This window comes from Scyliorhinus torazame, chromosome 8 (assembly GCF_047496885.1).
Source record: "Scyliorhinus torazame isolate Kashiwa2021f chromosome 8, sScyTor2.1, whole genome shotgun sequence".
Lineage (NCBI taxonomy): Eukaryota > Metazoa > Chordata > Chondrichthyes > Carcharhiniformes > Scyliorhinidae > Scyliorhinus > Scyliorhinus torazame.
In genome coordinates this window covers 265934559-265953347 of record NC_092714.1, presented here as the reverse complement: position 1 = coordinate 265953347, position 18789 = coordinate 265934559, and positions in this window count along the sequence as shown.

Here is an 18789-nt window from a genome sequence, read left to right as displayed (position 1 = left end):
AGACTGAGAGTGATAGGAAACACACGGGGACTGAGAGTGACAGGAAACACACGGGGACTGAGAGTGACAGGAAACACACGGGAACCGAGAGTGACAGGAAACACACGGGGACTGAGAGTGACAGGAAATACACAGAGACTGAGAGTGACAGGAAACACAAAGAGACTGAGAGTGACAGGAAACACACAGAGACTGAGAGTGACAGGAAACACACGGGGACTGAGAGTGACAGGAAACACACAGAGACTGAGAGTGACAGGAAACACACAGAGACTGAGAGTGACAGGAAACACACGGGGACTGAGAGTGACAGGAAACACACGGGACCGGGAGTGACAGGAAACGCACGGGAACCGAGAGTGACAGGAAACACACGCGACTGAGAATGACAGGAAACACGCGGGGACTGAGAGTGACAGGAAACACACGGGAACCGAGAGTGACAGGAAACACACGGGAACCGAGAGTGACAGGAAACACACGGGGACTGAGAATGACAGGAAACACACGGGGACCGAGAGTGACAGGAAACACACGGGAACCGAGAGTGACAGGAAACACACGGGGACTGAGAGTGACAGGAAACACACGGGAACCGAGAGTGACAGGAAACACACGGGAACCGAGAGTGACAGGAAACACACGGGAACCGAGAGTGACAGGAAACACACGGGGACTGAGAATGACAGGAAACACACGGGGACCGAGAGTGACAGGAAACACACGGGGACTGAGAGTGACAGGAAACACACGCGACTGAGAATGACAGGAAACACACGGGGACCGAGAGTGACAGGAAACACGCGGGGACTGAGAGTGACAGGAAATACACGGGAACCGAGAGTGACAGGAAACACACGGGAACCGAGAGTGACAGGAAACACACGGGGACTGAGAGTGACAGGAAACACACGGGGACTGAGAGTGACAGGAAACACACGGGGACCGAGAGTGACAGGAAACACACGGGAACCGAGAGTGACAGGAAACACACGGGGACTGAGAGTGACAGGAAACACACAGAGACTGAGAGTGACAGGAAACACACGGGGACTGAGAGTGACAGGAAACACAAGGGGACTGAGAGTGACAGGAAACACACAGAGACTGAGAGTGACAGGAAACACACGGGGACTGAGAGTGACAGGAAACACACGGGAACCGAGAGTGACAGGAAACACGCAGAGACTGAGAGTGATAGGAAACACACGGGGACTGAGAGTGACAGGAAACACACGGGGACTGAGAGTGACAGGAAACACACGGGAACCGAGAGTGACAGGAAACACACGGGGACTGAGAGTGACAGGAAATACACAGAGACTGAGAGTGACAGGAAACACAAAGAGACTGAGAGTGACAGGAAACACACAGAGACTGAGAGTGACAGGAAACACACGGGGACTGAGAGTGACAGGAAACACACAGAGACTGAGAGTGACAGGAAACACACAGAGACTGAGAGTGACAGGAAACACACGGGGACTGAGAGTGACAGGAAACACACGGGAACCGAGAGTGACAGGAAACGCACGGGAACCGAGAGTGACAGGAAACACACGCGACTGAGAATGACAGGAAACACGCGGGGACTGAGAGTGACAGGAAACACACGGGAACCGAGAGTGACAGGAAACACACGGGAACCGAGAGTGACAGGAAACACACGGGGACTGAGAATGACAGGAAACACACGGGGACCGAGAGTGACAGGAAACACACGGGAACCGAGAGTGACAGGAAACACACGGGGACTGAGAGTGACAGGAAACACACGGGAACCGAGAGTGACAGGAAACACACGGGAACCGAGAGTGACAGGAAACACACGGGAACCGAGAGTGACAGGAAACACACGGGGACTGAGAATGACAGGAAACACACGGGGACCGAGAGTGACAGGAAACACACGGGAACCGAGAGTCACAGGAAACACACGGGGACTGAGAGTGACAGGAAACACACGGGAACCGAGAGTGACAGGAAACACACGGGGACTGAGAGTGACAGGAAACACACGGGGACTGAGAGTGACAGGAAATACACAGAGACTGAGAGTGACAGGAAACACACAGAGACTGAGAGTGACAGGAAACACACAGAGACTGAGAGTGACAGGAAACACACGGGAACCGAGAGTGACAGGGAACACACGGGGACTGAGAGTGACAGGAAACACACGGGAACCGAGTGTGACAGGAAACACACGGGGACTGAGAGTGACAGGAAATACACAGAGACTGAGAGTGACAGGAAACACACAGAGACGGAGAGTGACATGAAACACACGGGGACTGAGAGTGACAGGAAACACACAGAGACTGAGAGTGACAGGAAACACACGGGAACCAAGAGTGACAGGAAACGCACGGGAACAGAGAGTGACAGGAAACACACGCGACTGAGAATGACAGGAAACGCACGGGAACCGAGAGTGACAGGAAACACACGCGACTGAGAATGACAGAAAAAACGCGGGGACTGAGAGTGACAGGAAATACACGGGAACCGAGAGTGACAGGAAACACACGGGGACTGAGAATGACAGGAAACACACGGGGAACGAGAGTGACAGGAAACACACGGGAACCGAGAGTGACAGGAAACACACGGGGACTGAGAGTGACAGGAAACACACGGGAACCGAGAGTGACAGGAAACACACGGGGACTGAGAGTGACAGGAAACACACGGGGACTGAGAGTGACAGGAAATACACAGAGACTGAGAGTGACAGGAAACACACAGAGACTGAGAGTGACAGGAAACACACGGGGACTGAGAGTGACAGGTAACACACAGAGACTGAGAGTGACAGGAAACACACAGAGACTGAGAGTGACAGGAAACACACGGGGACTGAGAGTGACAGGAAACACACGGGAACCGAGAGTGACAGGAAACGCACGGGAACCGAGAGTGACAGGAAACACACGCGACTGAGAATGACAGGAAACACGCGGGGACTGAGAGTGACAGGAAACACACGGGAACCGAGAGTGACAGGAAACACACGGGGACTGAGGATGACAGGAAACACACGGGGACCGAGAGTGACAGGAAACGCACGGGAACCGAGAGTGACAGGAAACACACGGGGACTGAGAGTGACAGGAAACACACGGGAACCGAGCGTGACAGGAAACACACGGGGACTGAGAGTGACAGGAAACACACGGGAACCGAGAGTGACAGGAAACACACAGAGACTGAGAGTGACAGGAAACACACAGAGACTGAGAGTGACAGGAAACACACAGAGACTGAGAGTGACAGGAAACACACGGGAACCGAGAGTGACAGGAAACACACGGGGACTGAGAGTTACAGGAAACACACGGGAACCGAGTGTGACAGGAAACACACGGGGACTGAGAGTGACAGGAAATACACAGTGACTGAGAGTGACAGGAAACACACAGAGACGGAGAGTGACATGAAACACACGGGAACCGAGAGTGACAGGAAACACACGGGAACCGAGAGTGACAGGAAACACACAGAGACTGAGAGTGACAGGAAACGCACGGGGGCAGAGAGTGACAGGAAACACACAGAGACTGTGAGTGACAGGAAACACACAGAGACTGAGAGTGACAGGAAAGACATAGAGACTGAGAGTGACAGGAAACACACAGAGACTGAGAGTGACAGGAAACACACAGAGACTGAGAGTGACAGGAAACACACAGAGACTGAGAGTGACAGGAAACGCACGGGGACTGAGAGTGACAGGAAACACACGGGGACTGAGAGTGACAGGAAACACACAGAGACTGAGAGTGACAGGAAACACACGGGGATTGAGAGTGACAGGAAACACACGGGATCCGAGAGTGACAGGAAACACACAGAGACTGAGAGTGACAGGAAACACACGGGGACTGAGAGTGACAGGAAACACACAGAGATTGAGAGTGACAGGAAACACACAGAGATTGAGAGTGACAGGAAACACACGGGAACCGAGAGTGACAGGAAACACACAGAGACTGAGAGTGACAGGAAACACACAGAGACTGAGAGTGACAGGAAACACACAGAGACTGAGAGTGACAGGAAACACACGGGGACTGAGAGTGACAGGAAGCACAAGGGGACTGAGAGTGACAGGAAACACACAGAGACTGAGAGTGACAGGAAACACACGGGGACTGAGAGTGACAGGAAACACACGGGAACCGAGAGTGACAGGAAACACGCAGAGACTGAGAGTGATAGGAAACACACGGGGACTGAGAGTGACAGGAAACACACGGGGACTGAGAGTGACAGGAAACACACGGGAACCGAGAGTGACAGGAAACACACGGGGACTGAGAGTGACAGGAAATACACAGAGACTGAGAGTGACAGGAAACACAAAGAGACTTAGAGTGACAGGAAACACACGGGGACTGAGAGTGACAGGAAACACACAGAGACTGAGAGTGACAGGAAACACACGGGGACTGAGAGTGACAGGAAACACACAGAGACTGAGAGTGACAGGAAACACACAGAGACTGAGAGTGACAGGAAACACATGGGGACTGATAGTGACAGGAAACACACGGGAACCGAGAGTGACAGGAAACGCACGGGAACCGAGAGTGACAGGAAACACACGCGACTGAGAATGACAGGAAACACGCGGGGACCGAGAGTGACAGGAAACACACGGGAACCGAGAGTGACAGGAAACACACGGGAACCGAGAGTGACAGGAAACACACGGGGACTGAGAATGACAGGAAACACACGGGGACCGAGAGTGACAGGAAACACACGGGAACCGAGAGTGACAGGAAACACACGGGGACTGAGAGTGACAGGAAACACACGGGAACCGAGCGTGACAGGAAACACACGGGGACAGAGAGTGACAGGAAACACACGGGAACCGAGAGTGACAGGAAACACACAGAGACTGAGAGTGACAGGAAACACACAGAGACTGAGAGTGACAGGAAACACACAGAGACTGAGAGTGACAGGAAACACACGGGAACCGAGAGTGACAGGAAACACACGGGGACTGAGAGTGACAGGAAACACACGGGAACCGAGTGTGACAGGAAACACACGGGGACTGAGAGTGACAGGAAATACACAGAGACTGAGAGTGACAGGAAACACACGGGGACTGAGAGTGACAGGAAACACACAGAGACTGAGAGTGACAGGAAACACACAGAGACTGAGAGTGACAGGAAACACACGGGGACTGAGAGTGACAGGAAACACACGGGAACCGAGAGTGACAGGAAACGCACGGGAACCGAGAGTGACAGGAAACACACGCGACTGAGAATGACAGGAAACACGCGGGGACTGAGAGTGACAGGAAATACACGGGAACCGAGAGTGACAGGAAACACACGGGAACCGAGAGTGACAGGAAACACACGGGGACTGAGAATGACAGGAAACACACGGGGACCGAGAGTGACAGGAAACACACGGGAACCGAGAGTGACAGGAAACACACGGGGACTGAGAGTGACAGGAAACACACGGGAACCGAGAGTGACAGGAAACACACGGGGACTGAGAGTGACAGGAAACACACGGGAACCGAGAGTGACAGGAAACACACGGGAACCGAGAGTGACAGGAAACACACAGAGACTGAGAGTGACAGGAAACACACGGGGGCTGAGAGTGACAGGAAACACACAGAGACTGTGAGTGACAGGAAACACACAGAGACTGAGAGTGACAGGAAACACACAGAGACTGAGAGTGACAGGAAACACACAGAGACTGAGAGTGACAGGAAACACACAGAGACTGAGAGTGACAGGAAACACACGGGGACTGAGAGTGACAGGAAACACACGGGGACTGAGAGTGACAGGAAACACACAGAGACTGAGAGTGACAGGAAACACACGGGGATTGAGAGTGACAGGAAACACACGGGAACCGAGAGTGACAGGAAACACGCAGAGACTGAGAGTGACAGGAAACACACGGGGACTGAGAGTGACAGGAAACACACAGAGATTGAGAGTGACAGGAAACACACAGAGACTGAGAGTGACAGGAAACACACGGGAACCGAGAGTGACAGGAAACACACAGAGACTGAGAGTGACAGGAAACACACAGAGACTGAGAGTGACAGGAAACACACAGAGACTGAGAGTGACAGGAAACACACGGGGACTGAGAGTGACAGGAAACACAAGGGGACTGAGAGTGACAGGAAACACACAGAGACTGAGAGTGACAGGAAACACACGGGGACTGAGAGTGACAGGAAACACACGGGAACCGAGAGTGACAGGAAACACGCAGAGACTGAGAGTGATAGGAAACACACGGGGACTGAGAGTGACAGGAAACACACGGGGACTGAGAGTGACAGGAAACACACGGGAACCGAGAGTGACAGGAAACACACGGGGACTGAGAGTGACAGGAAATACACAGAGACTGAGAGTGACAGGAAACACAAAGAGACTGAGAGTGACAGGAAACACACGGGGGCTGAGAGTGACAGGAAACACACAGAGACTGAGAGTGACAGGAAACACACAGAGACTGAGAGTGACAGGAAACACAGGGGGACTGAGAGTGACAGGAAACACACGGGAACCGAGAGTGACAGGAAACACACAGAGACTGAGGGTGACAGGAAACACACGGGAACCGAGAGTGACAGGAAACACACGGGGACTGAGAGTGACAGGAAACATACGGGAACCGAGAGTGACAGGAAACACACAGGGACTGAGAGTGACAGGAAACACACGGGGACGGAGAGTGACAGGAAACACACAGAGACTGAGAGTGACAGGAAAGACACGGGGACTGAGAGTGACAGGAAACACACGAGGACCAAGAGTGACAGGAAACACACCGGGACTGAGAGTGACAGGAAACACACGGGGACTGAGAGTGACAGGAAACACACAGAGACAGAGAGTGACAGGAAACACACAGAGACTGAGTGTGACAGGAAACACACGAGGACCGAGAATGACAGGAAACACACAGAGACTGAGAGTGACAGGAAACACACAGAGACTGAGAGTGACAGGAAACAAACAGAGACTGAGAGTGACAGGAAACACACAGAGACTGAGAGTGACAGGAAACACACGGAGACCGAGAGTGGCAGGAAACACACAGAGACCGAGAGTGACAGGAAACACACAGAGACTGAGAGTGACAGGAAACACACAGAGACTGAGAGTGACAGGAAACACACGGGGACTGAGAGTGACAGGAAACACACAGAGACTGAGAGTGATAGGAAACACACAGAGACTGAGAATGGCAGGAAAAACACGGGGACTGAGAGTGACAGAAAACACACAGAGACTGAGTGTGACAGGAAACACACAGAGACTGAGAGTGACAGGAAACACACGGGGACTGAGAATGACAGGAAACACACGGGGACTGAGAGTGACAGGAAACACACAGAGACTGAGAGTGACAGGAAACACACGGGGACCGAGAGTGACAGGAAACACACAGAGACTGAGAGTGACAGGAAACACACAGGGACTGAGTGTGACAGGAAACACACAGAGGCTGAGAGTGACAGGAAACACATGGGAACCGAGAGTGACAGGAAACACACAGAGACTGAGAGTGACAGGAAACACACAGAGACTGAGTGTGACAGGAAACACACAGAGGCTGAGAGTGACAGGAAACACACGGGAACCGAGAGTGACAGGAAACACGAGGGCACTGAGAGCGACAGGAAGCACACAGAGACTGAGAGTGACAGGAAACACACGGGAACCGAGATTGACAGGAAACACACAGAGACTGAGAGTGACAGGAAACACACAGAGACTGAGAGTGACAGGAAACACACGAGGACCGAGAATGACAGGAAACACACAGAGACTGAGAGTGACAGGAAACACACGGGAACCGAGAGTGATAGGAAACACACAGAGACTGAGAGTGACAGGAAACACACAGAGACTGAGAGTGACAGGAAACACACAGAGACTGAGAGTGACAGGAAACACACGGGAACCGAGAGTGACAGGAAACACACGGGGACTGAGAGTGACAGGAAACACACGGGAACCGAAAGTGACAGGAAACACACGGGGACTGAGAGTGACAGGAAATACACAGAGACTGAGAGTGACAGGAAACACACAGAGACTGAGAGTGACAGGAAACATACGGGGACTGAGAGTGACAGGAAACACACAGAGACTGAGAGTGACAGGAAACACACAGAGACTGAGAGTGACAGGAAACACACGGGGACTGAGAGTGACAGGAAACACACGGGAACCGAGAGTGACAGGAAACGCACGGGAACCGAGAGTGACAGGAAACACACGCGACTGAGAATGACAGGAAACACGCGGGAACTGAGAGTGACAGGAAACACACGGGAACCGAGAGTGACAGGAAACACACGGGAACCGAGAGTGACAGGAAACACACGGGGACTGAGAATGACAGGAAACACACGGGGACCGAGAGTGACAGGAAACACACGGGAACCGAGAGTGACAGGAAACTCACGGGGACTGAGAGTGACAGGAAACACACGGGAACCGAGCGTGACAGGAAACACACGGGGACTGAGAGTGACAGGAAACACACGGGAACCGAGAGTGACAGGAAACACACACAGACTGAGAGTGACAGGAAACACACGGGGACTGAGAGTGACAGGAAACACACAGAGACTGTGAGTGACAGGAAACACATAGAGACTGAGAGTGACAGGAAACACATAGAGACTGAGAGTGACAGGAAACACACAGAGACTGAGAGTGACAGGAAACACACAGAGACTGAGAGTGACAGGAAACACACGGGGACTGAGAGTGACAGGAAACACACGGGGACTGAGAGTGACAGGAAACACACAGAGACTGAGAGTGACAGGAAACACACGGGGATTGACAGTGACAGGAAACACACGGGAACCGAGAGTGACAGGAAACACACAGAGACTGAGAGTGACAGGAAACACACGGGGACTGAGAGTGACAGGAAACACACAGAGACTGAGAGTGACAGGAAACACACAGAGACTGAGAGTGACAGGAAACACACGGGAACCGAGAGTGACAGGAAACACACAGACACTGAGAGTGACAGGAAACACACAGAGACTGAGAGTGACAGGAAACACACAGAGACTGAGAGTGAAAGGAAACACACAGAGACTGAGAGTGACAGGAAACACACAGAGTCTGAGAGTGACAGGAAACACACAGAGACTGAGGGTGACAGGAAACACACGGGAACCGAGAGTGACAGGAAACACACGGGGACTGAGAGTGACAGGAAACACACGGGAACCGAGAGTGACAGGAAACACACAGGGACTGAGAGTGACAGGAAACACACGGGGACGGAGAGTGACAGGAAACACACAGATACTGAGAGTGACAGGAAAGACACGGGGACTGAGAGTGACAGGAAACACACGAGGACCAAGAGTGACAGGAAACACACCGGGACTGAGAGTGACAGGAAACACACGGGGACTGAGAGTGACACTAAACACGCAGAGACTGAGAGTGACAGGAAACACACAGAGACTGAGAGTGACAGGAAACACATGGGGACTGAGAGTGACAGGAAACACACGGGAACCGAGAGTGACAGGAAACGCACGGGAACCGAGACTGACAGGAAACACACGCGACTGAGAATGACAGGAAACACGCGGGGTCTGAGAGTGACAGGAAACACACGGGGACTGAGAGTGACAGGAAACACACGGGGATTGAGAGTGACAGGAAACACACGGGAACCGAGAGTGACTAGAAACACACAGAGACTGAGAGTGGCAGGAAACACACGGGAACCGAGAGTGACACGAAACACACGGGGACTGAGAGTGACAGGAAACACACGGGAACCGAGAGTGACAGGAAACACACAGAGACTGAGAGTGACAGGAAACACACAGAGACTGAGAGTGACAGGAAACACACAGAGACTGAGAGTGAAAGGAAACACACAGAGACTGAGAATGACAGGAAACACATATAGACTGAGAGTGACAGGAAACACACAGGGACTGAGAGTGACAGGAAACACACGGGGACTGAGAGTGACAGGAAACACACAGAGACTGAGAGTGACAGGAAACACACGGGGACTGAGAGTGACAGGAAACACACGGGAACCGAGAGTGACAGGAAACACACAGAGACTGAGAGTGACAGGAAACACACGGGGACTGAGAGTGACAGGAAACACACGGGGACTGAGAGTGACAGGAAACACACGGGAACCGAGAGTGACAGGAAACACACGGGGACTGAGAGTGACAGGAAATACACACAGACTGAGAGTGACAGGAAACACACAGAGACTGAGAGTGACAGGAAACACACGGGGGCTGAGAGTGACAGGAAACACACAGAGACTGAGAGTGACAGGAAACACACAGAGACTGAGGGTGACAGGAAACACACGGGAACCGAGAGTGACAGGAAACACACGGGGACTGAGAGTGACAGGAAACACACGGAAACCGAGAGAGACAGGAAACACACAGGGACTGAGAGTGACAGGAAACACACGGGGACGGAGAGTGACAGGAAACACACAGAGACTGAGAGTGACAGGAAAGACACGGGGACTGAGAGTGACAGGAAACACACTAGGACCAAGAGTGACAGGAAACACACCGGGACTGAGAGTGACAGGAAACACACGGGGACTGAGAGTGACACTAAACACGCAGAGACTGAGAGTGACAGGAAACACACAGAGACTGAGAGTGACAGGAAACACACGGGGACTGAGAGTGACAGGAAACACACGGGAACCGAGAGTGACAGGAAACACACAGAGACTGAGAGTGACAGGAAACACACGGGGCCTGAGAGTGACAGGAAACACACGGGAACCGAGAGTGAAAGGAAACGCACGGGAACCGAGACTGACAGGAAACACACGCGACTGAGAATGACAGGAAACACGCGGGGACTGAGAGTGACAGGAAACACACGGGAACCGAGAGTGACAGGAAACACACGAGAACCGAGAGTGACAGGAAACACACGGGGACTGAGAATGACAAGAAACACACGGGGACCGAGAGTGACATGAAACACACGGGAACCGATAGTGACAGGAAACACACGGGGACTGAGAGTGACAGGAAACACACGGGAACCGAGAGTGACAGGAAACACACGGGGACTGAGCGTGACAGGAAACACACGGGAACCGAGAGTGACAGGAAACACACGGGAACCGAGAGTGACAGGAAACACACAGAGACTGAGAGTGACAGGAAACACACGGGGACTGAGAGTGACAGGAAACACACAGAGACTGTGAGTGACAGGAAACACACAGAGACTGAGAGTGACAGGAAACACATAGAGACTGAGAGTGACAGGAAACACACAGAGACTGAGAGTGACAGGAAACACACAGAGTCTGAGAGTGACAGGAAACACACGGGGATTGAGAGTGACAGGAAACACACGGGAACCGAGAGTGACAGGAAACACACAGAGACTGAGAGTGACAGGAAACACACGGGGACTGAGTGTGACAGGAAACACACAGAGACTGAGAGTGACAGGAAACACACAGAGACTGAGAGTGACAGGAATCACACGGGAACCGAGAGTGACAGGAAACACACAGAGACTGAGAGTGACAGGAAACACACAGAGACTGAGAGTGACAGGAAACACACAGAGACTGAGAGTGACAGGAAACACGCGGGGACTGAGAGTGACAGGAAACACACAGAGACTGAGAGTGACAGGAAACACACGGGGGCTAAGAGTGACAGGAAACACACAGAGACTGTGAGTGACAGGAAACACACAGAGACTGTGAGTGACAGGAAACACACAGAGACTGAGAGTGACAGGAAACACAAAGAGACTGAGGGTGACAGGAAACACACAGAGACTGAGAGTGACAGGAAACACACAGAGACTGAGAGTGACAGGAAACACACAGAGACTGAGAGTGACAGGAAACACACGGGGACTGAGAGTGACAGGAAACACACGGGAACCGAGAGTGACAGGAAACACACAGAGACTGAGAGTGACAGGAAACACACGGGGATTGAGAGTGACAGGAAACACACGGGAACCGAGAGTGACAGGAAACACACAGAGACTGAGAGTGACAGGAAACACACGGGGACTGAGAGTGACAGGAAACACACAGAGATTGAGAGTGACAGGAAACACACAGAGACTGAGAGTGACAGGAAACACACGGGAACCGAGAGTGACAGGAAACACACAGAGACTGAGAGTGACAGGAAACACACAGAGACTGAGAGTGACAGGAAACACACAGAGACTGAGAGTGACAGGAAACACACGGGGACTGAGAGTGACAGGAAACACACGGGGACTGAGAGTGACAGGAAACACACAGAGACTGAGAGTGACAGGAAACAGACGGGGACTGAGAGTGACAGGAAACACACGGGACCCGAGAGTGACAGGAAACACACGGGAACCGAGAGTGACAGGAAACACACGGGGACTGAGAATGACAAGAAACACACGGGGACCGAGAGTGACAGGAAACACACGGGAACCGAGAGTGACAGGAAACACACGGGAACTGAGAGTGACAGGAAACACACGGGAACCAAGAGTGACAGGAAACACACGGGGACTCAGAGTGACGGGAAACACACGGGAACCGAGAGTGACAGGAAACACGCGGGAACCGAGAGTGACAGGAAACACACAGAGACTGAGTGTGACAGGAAACACACGGGGACTGAGAGTGACAGGAAACACACAGAGACTGTGAGTGACAGGAAACACACAGAGACTGAGAGTGACAGGAAACACATAGAGACTGAGAGAGACAGGAAACACACAGAGACTGAGAGTGACAGGAAACACACAGAGACTGAGATTGACAGGAAACACACAGAGACTGAGAGTGACAGGAAACACACGGGGACTGAGAGTGACAGGAAACACACGGGGACTGAGAGTGACAGGAAACACACAGAGACTGAGAGTGACAGGAAACACACGGGGATTGAGCGTGACAGGAAACACACGGGAACCGAGAGTGACAGGAAACACACAGAGACTGAGAGTGACAGGAAACACACGGGGACTGAGTGTGACAGGAAACACACAGAGACTAGGAGTGACAGGAAACACACAGAGACTGAGAGTGACAGGAAGCACACGGGAACCGAGAGTGACAGGAAACACACAGAGACTGAGAGTGACAGGAAACACACGGGGACTGAGTGTGACAGGAAACACACAGAGACTAGGAGTGACAGGAAACACACAGAGACTGAGAGTGACAGGAAGCACACGGGAACCGAGAGTGACAGGAAACACACAGAGACTGAGAGTGACAGGAAACACACAGAGACTGAGAGTGACAGGAAACACATAGAGACTGAGAGTGACAGGAAACACACAGAGACTGAGAGTGACAGGAAACACACAGAGACTGAGAGTGACAGGAAACACACAGCGACTGAGAGTGACAGGAAACACACGGGGACTGAGAGTGACAGGAAACACACGGGGACTGAGAGTGACAGGAAACACACAGAGACTGAGAGTGACAGGAAACACACGGGGATTGAGAGTGACAGGAAACACACGGGAACCGAGAGTGACAGGAAACACACAGAGACTGAGAGTGACAGGAAACACACGGGGACTGAGAGTGACAGGAAACACACAGAGATTGAGAGTGACAGGAAACACACAGAGACTGAGAGTGACAGGAAACACACGGGAACCGAGAGTGACAGGAAACACACAGAGACTGAGCGTGACAGGAAACACACAGAGACTGAGAGTGACAGGAAACACACCGGGACTGAGAGTGACAGGAAACACACGGGGACTGAGAGTGACAGGAAACACACAGAGACTGAGAGTGACAGGAAACACACGGGGACTGAGAGTGACAGGAAACACACGGGAACCGAGAGTGACAGAAAACACACAGAGACTGAGAGTGACAGGAAACACACGGGGACTGAGAGTGACAGGAAACACACGGGGACTGAGATTGACAGGAAACACACGGGAACCGAGAGTGACAGGAAACACACGGGGACTGAGAGTGACAGGAAATACACAGAGACTGAGAGTGACAGGAAACTCAAAGAGACTGAGAGTGACAGGAAACACACGGGGGCTGAGAGTGACAGGAAACACACAGAGACTGAGAGTGACAGGATACACACAGAGACTGAGAGTGACAGGAAACACAGGGGGACTGAGAGTGACAGGAAACACACAGAGACTGAGAGTGACAGGAAACACATGGGGACTGAGAGTGACAGTAAACACACAGAGACTGAGAGTGACAGGAAACATACGGGGACTGAGAGTGACAGGAAACACACAGAGACTGAGAGTGACAGGAAACACACAGAGACTGAGAGTGACAGGAAACACACGGAGACTGAGAGTGACAGGAAACACACAGAGACTGAGAGTGACAGGAAACACACGGAGACTGAGAGTGACAGGAAACACACAGAGACTGAGAGTGACAGGAAACACACAGAGACTGAGAGTGACAGGAAACACACGGGGACTGAGTGTGACAGGAAACACACAGAGACTCAGAGTGACAGGAAACACACAGAGACTGAGAGTGACAGGAAACACGGAGACTGAGAGTGACAGGAAACACACAGAGACTGAGAGTGACAGGAAACACACAGAGACTGAGAGAGACATGAAACACCCGGGGACTGAGAGTGAAAGGAAACACACAGAGACTGAGAGTGACAGGAAACACAGAGAGACTGAGAGTGACAGGAAACACACAGAGACTGAGAGTGACAGGAAACACACGGGTACTGAGAGTGACAGGAAACACACAGAGACTGAGAGTGACAGGAAACACACAGAGACTGAGAATGACAGGAAACACACGGGGACTGAGAGTGACAGGAAACACACGGGAACCGAGAGTGACAGGAAACACACGGGAAACGAGAGTGACAGGAAACACACGGGGACTGAGAATGACAAGAAACACACGGGGACCGAGAGTGACAGGAAACACACGGGAACCGAGAGTGACAGGAAACACACGTGGACTGAGAGTGACAGGAAACACACGGGAACCAAGAGTGACAAGAAACACACGGGGACTGAGAGTGACAGGAAACACACGGGAACGGAGAGTGACAGGAAACACACGGGAACCGAGAGTGACAGGAAACACACAGAGACTGAGTGTGACAGGAAACACACGGGGACTGAGAGTGACAGGAAACACACAGAGACTGTGAGTGACAGGAAACACACAGAGACTGAGAGTGACAGGAAACACATAGAGACTGAGAGAGACAGGAAACACACAGAGACTGAGAGTGACAGGAAACACACAGAGACTGAGAGTGACAGGAAACACACAGAGACTGAGAGTGACAGGAAACACACGGGGACTGAGAGTGACAGGAAACACACGGGGACTGAGAGTGACAGGAAACACACAGAGACTGAGAGTGACAGGAAACACACGGGGATTGAGAGTGACAGGAAACACACGGGAACCGAGAGTGACAGGAAACACACAGAGACTGAGAGTGACAGGAAACACACGGGGACTGAGAGTGACAGGAAACACACAGAGACTGAGAGTGACAGGAAACACACAGAGACTGAGAGTGACAGGAAGCACACGGGAACCGAGAGTGACAGGAAACACACAGAGACTGAGAGTGACAGGAAACACACAGAGACTGAGAGTGACAGGAAACACACAGAGACTGAGAGTGACAGGAAACACAAAGAGACTGAGAGTGACAGGAAACACGCGGGGACTGAGAGTGACAGGAAACACACAGAGACTGAGAGTGACAGGAAACACACGGGGGCTGAGAGTGACAGGAAACACACAGAGACTGTGAGTGACAGGAAACACACAGAGACTGAGAGTGACAGGAAGCACATAGAGACTGAGAGTGACAGGAAACACACAGAGACTGAGAGTGACAGGAAACACACAGAGACTGAGAGTGACAGGAAACACACAGAGACTGAGAGTCACAGGAAACACACGGGGACTGAGGGTGACAGGAAACACACGGGGACTGAGAGTGACAGGAAACACACAGAGACTGAGAGTGACAGGAAACACACGGGGATTGAGAGTGACAGGAAACACACGGGAACCGAGAGTGACAGGAAACACACAGAGACTGAGAGTGACAGGAAACACACGGGAACCGAGAGTGACAGGAAACACACAGAGACTGAGAGTGACAGGAAACACACAGAGACTGAGAGTGACAGGAAACACACAGAGACTGAGAGTGACAGGAAACACACAGAGACTGAGAGTGACAGGAAACACACAGAGACTGAGAGTGACAGGAAACACGCGGGGACTGAGAGTGACAGGAAACACACAGAGACTGAGAGTGACAGGAAACACACGGGGGCTGAGAGTGACAGGAAACCCACAGAGACTGTGAGTGACAGGAAACACACAGAGAATGAGAGTGACAGGAAACACATAGAGACTGAGAGTGACAGGAAACACACAGAGACTGAGAGTGACAGGAAACACACAGAGACTGAGAGTGACAGGAAACACACAGAGACTGAGAGTGACAGGAAACACACGGGGACTGAGAGTGACAGGAAACACACGGGGACTGAGAGTCACAGGAAACACACAGAGACTGAGAGTGACAGGAAACACACGGGGATTGAGAGTGACAGGAAACACACGGGAACCGAGAGTGACAGGAAACACACAGAGACTGAGAGTGACAGGAAACACACGGGGACTGAGAGTGACAGGAAACACACAGAGATTGAGAGTGACAGGAAACACACAGAGACTGAGAGTGACAGGAAACACACGGGAACCGAGAGTGACAGGAAACACACAGAGACTGAGAGTGACAGGAAACACACAGAGACTGAGAGTGACAGGAAACACACAGAGACTGAGAGTGACAGGAAACACACCGGGACTGAGGGTGACAGGAAACACACGGGGACTGAGAGTGACAGGAAAGACACAGAGACTGAGAGTGACAGGAAACACACGGGGACTGAGAGTGACAGGAAACACACGGGAACCGAGAGTGACAGAAAAAACACAGAGACTGAGAGTGACAGGAAACACACGGGGACTGAGAGTGACAGGAAACACACGGGAACCGAGAGTGACAGGAAACACACGGGGACTGAGAGTGACAGGAAACACACGGGAACCAAGAGTGACAGGAAACACACGGGGACTGAGAGTGACAGGAAACACACGGGAACCGAGAGTGACAGGAAACACACGGGAACCGAGAGTGACAGGAAACACACAGAGACTGAGTGTGACAGGAAACACACGGGGACTGAGAGTGACAGGAAACACACAGAGACTGTGAGTGACAGGAAACACACAGAGACTGAGAGTGACAGGAAACTCATAGAGACTGAGAGAGACAGGAAACACACAGAGACTGAGAGTGACAGGAAACACACAGAGACTGAGAGTGACAGGAAACACACAGAGACTGAGAGTGACAGGAAACACACGGGGACTGAGAGTGACAGGAAACACACGAGGACTGAGAGTGACAGGAAACACACAGAGACTGAGAGTGACAGGAAACACACGGGGATTGAGAGTGACAGGAAACACACGGGAACCGAGAGTGACAGGAAACACACAGAGACTGAGAGTGACAGGAAACACACGGGGACTGAGAGTGACAGGAAACACACAGAGACTGAGAGTGACAGGAAACACACAGAGACTGAGAGTGACAGGAAGCACACGGGAACCGAGAGTGACAGGAAACACACAGAGACTGAGAGTGACAGGAAACACACAGAGACTGAGAGTGACAGGAAACACACAGAGACTGAGAGTGACAGGAAACACAAAGAGACTGAGAGTGACAGGAAACACGCGGGGACTGAGAGTGACAGGAAACACACAGAGACTGAGAGTGACAGGAAACACACGGGGGCTGAGAGTGACAGGAAACACACAGAGACTGTGAGTGACAGGAAACACACAGAGACTGAGAGTGACAGGAAACACATAGAGACTGAGAGTGACAGGAAACACACAGAGACTGAGAGTGACAGGAAACACACAGAGACTGAGAGTGACAGGAAACACACAGAGACTGAGAGTCACAGGAAACACACGGGGACTGAGGGTGACAGGAAACACACGGGGACTGAGAGTGACAGGAAACACACAGAGACTGAGAGTGACAGGAAACACACGGGGATTGAGAGTGACAGGAAACACACGGGAACCGAGAGTGACAGGAAACACACAGAGACTGAGAGTGACAGGAAACACACGGGAACCGAGAGTGACAGGAAACACACAGAGACTGAGAGTGACAGGAAACACACAGAGACTGAGAGTGACAGGAAACACACAGAGTCTGAGAGTGACAGGAAACACACAGAGACTGAGAGTGACAGGAAACACACAGAGACTGAGAGTGACAGGAAACACGCGGGGACTGAGAGTGACAGGAAACACACAGAGACTGAGAGTGACAGGAAACACACGGGGGCTGAGAGTGACAGGAAACCCACAGAGACTGTGAGTGACAGGAAACACACAGAGAATGAGAGTGACAGGAAACACATAGAGACTGAGAGTGACAGGAAACACACAGAGACTGAGAGTGACAGGAAACACACAGAGACTGAGAGTGACAGGAAACACACAGAGACTGAGAGTGACAGGAAACACACGGGGACTGAGAGTGACAGGAAACACACGGGGACTGAGAGTCACAGGAAACACACAGAGACTGAGAGTGACAAGAAACACACGGGGATTGAGAGTGACAGGAAACACACGGGAACCGAGAGT